The 8,074-nt window shown below is 35.1% G+C and overlaps 1 non-coding gene across 1 annotated transcript; it reads right to left on the bottom strand.

The window, feature by feature from the left end:
- Window positions 1–6,889: 6,889 nt before the first annotated feature.
- LOC134374169 (U6 spliceosomal RNA) lies at window positions 6,890–6,996 on the bottom strand. The gene has a single exon (XR_010023044.1). It is a non-coding gene; the product is annotated as a U6 spliceosomal RNA (small nuclear RNA).
- Between the last annotated feature and the right edge of the window lie 1,078 nt (window positions 6,997–8,074).

Below are 8,074 nucleotides of genomic sequence, written 5' to 3'. Positions count from 1 at the left end.
ACAGTCATTTTTTAATGAGGCATGACATTGTCAAGCCTTGACATTATCCTGACCCAAAAAATGGATTGGTTCAGACAAGGCAAAATGAGAAACGAGATCTTCACCTGCACTAAATGTGAAAAAGCACATTACTGCTGCCACACTTCTGGACTAGGAAGAGCCAGACTAAGGATGAAGCCAAATGTAGTGTCGTGGAGCTAAGAGAGTTATTGAAACAACGTCCTAACCGAACCATGCCCAAAGCCACCTTACCACTGGTCTTTCAAGTTACATGATTCAATAAGTTGTTTTATCTGGCTTGAGTTGGATTTTTGTTGTTTATTTGCAGTCACACTGATAGAACTTTCTTACAATTAACTGTCACTTCTTCCTCTGTCATAGTCTGGCATCCTTTTCTCCCTGAATTTAATTCCTAAGTCTGGATTTCTGTTTGCCACAAATGGTATTTTTTTAAAAAAAGAGTAGCCAAACTTAAAAATTAAGGTTGATTTTATACCAAACCTCTCAGGTTACAGGAGAAAGTCTAAGTCACTCTGCAATATGCCCATTCAATAGTATGTGAGCCTTGTAATGGCTAATTTTCTTACCACTTGCAGCTCATTTCTGCATACTTCATATACATTTTCAAGAAGGCTGAACTGCTGGACATTTAATTCCTAAGTAAATGGGAAGTAATTGTACCTACTGATCTCTGCAAGATTACATGGATTGTGTGGCCTGTGGAGAGCTTTCTTCCTGACAGAATGAGGAATGTGGAATAAATGCAGTGGATTATTCCTTAAATGGTAGGCATTATTCTTTCTTGGCACTTATTTGTTGTTCATTGGACTCATTAAGAAGCCTAATGCTAAAACATTTGGAATAAAATTGCAAATTCACAGCATATTGCTGAATTTTGATGCTGTGATACTTCTTTCAAGCATCGAGTATTATATCAGAGCATTGTTTAAATAAATTAACGGTACTAGAAAAAAATAAGAACAGAAAAAGCTTACCATCTTGGACATTGCAATTCTTGACTCCCTCAAAACTTGACATCTGAAGCATAACTACAAGAAAAGCTTGGATTTGAAAGTCACCAATTTCAAAGCTATCCCAGAAAAGAGCTTCCTGTGAGTTAAGCTGTCAATCAACATCAGTTTTGCTCCTCAACAAAAACTTCCAAATTCACTGACACACTTTAAGTTTCTTAATTTTCAACTAGGTTTTTTTCTGCATCTTCTCCTATAATACATATACTCTCTGTAATTTGCTTTAATTAATCTTAAACTTTGTTATAATGGTGGTGTCCTTCTAGGTGTACTTGACTTATCTCTATGGGTAAATAGCTTAAGAGTAGAAACAATGCTTTATTTTGCTTCTTCTCACAGCACTATTCAGCACTTCTAATGTATACCCGTATCTAGTTATTCTCTCCTTCTGGGCACACTGGAGGATTACACTTCCCTGACCCCTTGCAGTTGTGGTTGGTCATGTAAATATTTATAGCCAATAAAATGTAAGTGGAAGTGGCATTTGTTACTTCTTGGCTAAGACAGTGAAAAACATATATGCAACTCTACAGCTTCTTGTTCCTCATTGTGGTGATCCAGGAGGTTGTGCATCCAGGTGATGGTGCAGCTACAAAACAGTAGGCTGCCATCCCCAGGGCCTCTGTGTGAAGCCTCCTTATTCTGTATAGCATGAATGTGAAGTAAATCTCTGTCCTGTTAGGCCACTAAGATTTGGAGTTTATTTTCTCAGCATAAGAATAGATTGTCCTTCTTAATACAAACATGTATGTAAGAAATAAGAATTACATGTATATTGTTTAACTGGCTTTTCATTAAATCAGCACTAATTCATTTTGAGCTCTTCTCTTAAATGGCAGTGTAAATCAGGCCAGCTTATTTGTTTTTCTATTTCCCTCTGTATAGGTACAACTATTCATTTGTCCTGGATGAGGGGGTTATTTGAAAAGCTCTGTCAGAGGTTCTTAAACCAGGATCAAGTAATATTTCAGAGGCCTTAAGACATACGTTTTCTTCTGTGGGTTTTTACATTTATACTGTGGGGCAGAAGGTCCTTAGCCTTTTATCATATTTTTAAGTTTCCAGAACCACAAATAGATAAGACCTCCCAGGTTAGGTGAACCCTAGAATTTCTATAGAGCAGGACTATAAAATCTTAATATACATGGAATAAATGACAAAGTTGAAAGGAGACTGTATTCTTAATTTCATGCTCTATCAAAAATATATAACATAGTTAATTATACTAACCAAATATTTCCTCACATCCCAAAATTTTGTTCAAAGTAGACATGATATGTGAATCATTTAGTGCCTCAAACTTTTCAACTCCATCTTTTGACTTCATTTAAATTGGTGAGACATGAAATACAGACTCTAAAGAAAAATCTTTAAATCACTCATTTTGTAACAAGGGATCATGCTACATTGTTGGATAGTTGTATCATTTGGATAGATCACACCATCTTGATGGAGTAAACTATCTGATGGAGTTTGGATGTTTTGTCCGCTCCAAAACTCATGTGGAAATTTGATCTTCAATGTGGCAGTGTTGGAAACTGATTGAGTCATGGGGGCAGATCCCTCATAAATGGATTAATGCTCTCCCTGGGGGAGGGGGGTAGTGAGTGAGTTCTCGCTCTATTAGTTCCCACGAGACCTGATTGTTTAAAGGACCCTGGCACCTCCTCTCTCTCTTGCTTCCTCTCTCGCCATGTGATCTGCTTGTACCCGCCGGCTGCTGCCACTTTCCGCCATGAGTAGAAGCAGCCTGAGGCCCGTGCCAGATGCAGCTGTCCCAGAATAGTAAGCCAAATAAACTTCTTTCCTTTATAAATTACCCAGTGTCAGGTATTTCTGTTATAGCAACACGAAACGGACTAAAACACTATCATACTAATGCACAACCATTAAGAGATTCATACCCACCCATATCCTTGCAAGTTCTTACCCCAATACTACTCCCTTGGTAGTTCATTTCAACTATTTCTAATAAGCACTCAGTTACTGAGAAGCTGTTGACTCATATCACACCACAAATTTAGTACACCCACAGTCTTTATTTCAAGTTCCAGAAAGATTTGTAAGTAATAATTTTGACACAATAGACTCAAGGGCAGTGGTGCCAGAAACTCTTCAACTGACATAATGTTGAAGCCACTCTTTTTCACTGAGTCTTCCAAGGAATAAATATATCAGACTATCTGAGCCACTTTCTTTTTTAAAATTCCTGTCTTTAATCTCCACCTAGGGCACAGTTTTGGGAAGAGAAAAAGAGACAAAACTCCCATCTCCTTTTGTCTCCTAGTCAGCCGGTTCAAGTGCACTCATCTTTGGCTGAGTTCATACTAAATTTTCAGAAAAATCTCTGATCTGACTCTTCCTGTCTCTGCCATAGTTTTGGATCTAAGTTTGTCTCAAGTTCATGATGATTAGCTTAGAATCAGACCCTTTTCCAGGTGACTTCTTAGACTATAGACATCTCTTTCATGGGTCTCTACTGTGTGACTCCTGCCCAGGAATCTATTAATTTTCCTGTAGCTTTCATTTTCTCTAGACTTTATAGACTAGATGAACAAATACTTAGTCAGAAAAATTATGCTATGCAGAGTAAGTGCTTTATGTTCCTCTCATATAGTGAAGTTGCTTATTAACCCGCACAACGAATTAACATGTTAACACTTGCAATATAGTTATTCGCATGTGAGTCTTGGATCATATATAGTTGCCAGATTGTTAAAAATAAAGGCCATGTTATACTTAATATCTGTGTCTCCCATAGTTTCCTAGTTCACAAAACATGCACATAGCATGTCCTTGATAAATATGTCCTGAATGATAGTCACAAACTGAACCAATGTATGGACAAATAAATTATGTCAAATCAGTGGAAATATGACAAGAAAGCAGTATGTTATAATAAAAAGGACATTTGCATCTAGAAGGCTAAATTTGTCAATAACTAGCCCAGAAATCTTAGACAAGTTAGTTACCCTTTCTGAACTGTGGATTTATCATCTATAAAATAAGAGTGCTAAAGTTACATGAATTTTTTGGTCACCTCTTTAGTATTTAAATTCCGTAGATGGATATTTACCCATTAAGTTTAGTACGATAATATTTCAAGACTCTCTTTCCTTTTCTTTTCATCAGTTGTGTTAAATATGTTAAAGCAACTTTCCATTTTTCTTTCTCCAGTAGTCTGACACAGACTAGAACAGAAACCCTACAGAGGAAGATCAAGGAAAATTGATAACTTTGATCTTTAGTCTCTGGGTATAATACAGCCTAAGGCTAAGAAGTGAAGAGAGGCAATGCCAAATTAGGCAGCCTTGAGAAAATGGATAGTCTGCAGGGGGGAGACCTGGAGTAAACTATTTTGCAGAGAGGTTTTGAATAAAAATGTGGGGTTCCAAAGTGAAGGAAACTGTACGGAAGAGGAAGTAGATGATTCACCAAATGAAAGACAGAGAAATGTGATCAAATGGATTAGTTGTTCATGAATGGCTGGAGAGTATGTAACTGGAATAAGACATACTGAGAAGCAATTAATAGAACATATTAAACTGTTTTCATTTTCATATAAAATAAAGGAATTCATTTCCAGAAACTACAGCAATGCTGGAGGCGGTCAGACGTGGCGGTTAAAAGCATTGCTTTGGGATTCAGACCCATCCCATCTAAATTTGAATGCTGACTCTGCCATTTTCACATGACTTTCTAGCAAGTATTTCAGGCCTCGTTTTCCCCATCTGTAACAACTGTAGCTGCCTCCTGTGGTAGGGATGAGGATTAAATGAGGTAAACTCATACGGTCCTTAGCTCAGTGTCTGACACAAGTAAGTGCTCAGTTACTGTTAACTATTATTAGACATGAGGAAGAAATTCAGATATTCCTGCTGTTTGAGGGCCTTTTGTCCCTGGGTGAGTATGACCAAATCAGGTAAGACTGAATGAAAATGTACCCAAAACAGCCCAGGAAAGCTATACTTCTGGTAAATGTTGCTGGTAAAGAGCTATAACATTGTAGGGACTAATGAAATCCTGGGGGCTGAATCTGCATCAAAACTAGGAATTAAAAGCAGTTTCTAAGTGAGAGTTGACAGCTAGGTTCTAAACTGGGGAATTTAGAAAAAGAAATCTCCCTTTTGTGTTTGGTCATTGCTCCATCTGTCTAACAGTAAAACACTGTTCATTTCAATTCAGTTTTCAATATCACAAAGTTATCAATAGTTCTTGTTAGTTTTTACAGGTTAAGCACTGAGAATATTTGATCTCATCTCTCCATTCTGTTTCTCTTTTTTAGCTTTTATAGGACTAAGAGAGAAGGGAAAGGGCAGCTTTTAAAAGGTCTTTTCCAGGCAACAAGCAACTGAAACACAAATCTAATTGATAATTTTAATTATCCCTAAAACACTTAGGAATGTATGTTAAAATAAAATCTTTCATTAGGTGGTATTTTAATTAAGGTGGTAATTTACATGTTAATGACCAGGTGGGTATCCAGAAATTTTAAAACACTTGTGATGCATTTAAAATATTTTAAAGCTATATATGTTTAAAATTCCAACATTAGTCACTGCAATTTCAATTCCACTTAGAATATGGTAAGGGAAGACACAAAGCAAATATATAAGTAATAACTTAATAAGTAATATTAAGTAATTAATGAATCTTTTCTCCACCAAAAGAAAATTTTTGATATAGATATGATATCAGATTTAAAGATGCTCCTTAATGTGTATATAGAAGGAAAATTATACTTCTTCAAGAATTGCATAGGAGCCCCTAAAGTGATTTGGTATCAAAAGCACATTTTTATCTCATTTACTTATTTTCCTCAATTGCCTTTCACCTCAAAATGCACATTTTCTAATTGTGTAACGCATCAAGTGCCAGAGTCAAGTGGGACAATGAGTCATTCACTACAAGAGATCAAAGAAGAGGCACCTTTGATACCATTTGAAACACTCGAGAGAAACATTCTTTCTTATTTTCATGTTTCTAAATTCTCGTTTCACTGGAGAAAATGAACAGAAATGAAAAGCTCCTCGATTTTTTATTTTCTCAAATCTGCCTTTGTTACTTGGGCTCTATCATACAATATGTCTGAGAAAAGTGCATTCAATTCGGAATAGTTATTTGTGTTTAATATCAGGTTGATGCAGAATTCTGTTTTCCTAAAAATACTCATTTTTTTTTCAAATTATTAACCTCTTAAATATGTTAAATGACAGAATGCAAATCCATTTATTTTGCTTTCAGAATTGTTTATTTCTTTTTTTTCCTAAAATATTTATTTATTTATCTTTGATTATACATATTTATGGGGTACAGAGTTTACTACCAGCATTTGTGTACAGTATGTGATAATTAAATCAATATTATTAGCATGCTCATCATCACAAATCATAATTACTCTTACACAAGTACTCCCTAACCTGCCTCCGTCCCCTTTTCTCACTTCTAGTGACTATAGGTCTATTCTCTCCTTCGGAAAGTTGAACGTTTTATTGTGGCTTTTCTTTCTTTTTTTCTCTCTTTCTTTCTTTCTTAGTTCCCACTTATGAATGAGGACATGCGTTATGTCTCTTTCTGTGTCTGGATTATTTGACATAATTTTCTCCAAGTTCATCCATCTTGCTGCAAATGGCAGAATTTAGTTCTTTTTTATGGCTGAGTAGTATTACATTGTGTATATATATATACCACATTTTCCTTATCCATTCATTCATCAATGGACATTTAGGTTGGTTCCGTATCTTGGCTATTGTAAATAGTGCTGCAATGACATGGGAGTGCAGTAGGTATCCCTTGAACTCAGTGATTTCTGCTCCTTCAAATATATACCCAGTATTGGGATTGCTGGGTCATTTGCTAAAAATATGGAAATCTTCACAAATTTGTGTGTCACCTTTGTGCAGAGGCCATACTAATCTTCTCTGTATCATTTCAATTTTAGTATATGTGCTGCCAACGCGAGCACAACTGTGTTTTTCTTGAGTGAAACGAAGAGCTCAGCCAAATTGATTTTATTTTGATTAATTACTATATGTAAGTAAATTGTCTTTCTCAAATTTCCACCCTTACTTCCAACAGTTAAATCGACATACAATGTTAGAAACAACCACTGGCTCTGTGAAAAAACTAGGAAAAATGAAAAACTAAAACTGCAGACCTCGAATTTTACAGTTATAACATTCTTCATCAATGACGTTACCACCCAGGAAACACTAATTAGAGATTATTATAGGAACAGAACAGCAAATGCACAAAATTATGCTAAAAAAAGATATTATAAGAACATCATAGAGAAAACAAGTTCAGCAATGGACTAATTAGAGCTATGGAAAGTGATAGGAATTTCTTTAATTATAACATTATTATCAGATAAATAAGGCAAATAGTCAGCTTTACATTTTTTTTCTTAGTATGCTATCCACTTTATCTTGCCTTATGAGTTAACATAAACATAAAATGATACAAAAGAATAAATAGCACTTTTTGGAAGGTATAACTTCTCTAACAGACTTTCCTTAAGAATAGATTTTTTTTTCTCACTTTACAAAGAAAGAAAATATAAATACGTTACAACTTTCACAAGATACCAAATTTAAAAAGAGATTAAATTCTTTTCATTTACCTATCTATTTACTTTCTCACACTCACCCCATCGGTCATTCTCTCACTTCCTCTCTTTTTTGTTCTCTCTGTCTAGCCACTTCCTGCTTGATTTTAAAATCAATTTAAAGTACAGTTTTCTAATAAACAATAAGTTTTTGACATAGCCAAGTATTTTTTTTTAAGTTTTCAGGAATTAGCAGCCATATATCAAGAGTTCTGTAAGTAGTGTTTAACTGGAAAGCAGATAGCCAAGATATAAGGTTTGATCACTCAAAGTGACTTTTAGCCAGTGCTTACATCATTCTGAAATTTAACCATTGTATAAGTCATCTTGTATATTAATTTTTACTCTCTATCACTAAAAGTCTGTTTGTTTTTTTAAAAAAATCCTATAGAAGGTTTCTTTTAAACTGTGTAAGTTCCCAAATTTTTTAAGTAGA

This window comes from Cynocephalus volans, chromosome 3 (genome assembly GCF_027409185.1).
Source record: "Cynocephalus volans isolate mCynVol1 chromosome 3, mCynVol1.pri, whole genome shotgun sequence".
NCBI lineage: Eukaryota > Metazoa > Chordata > Mammalia > Dermoptera > Cynocephalidae > Cynocephalus > Cynocephalus volans.
This window is presented reverse-complemented; position numbering and strand designations above follow the sequence as displayed.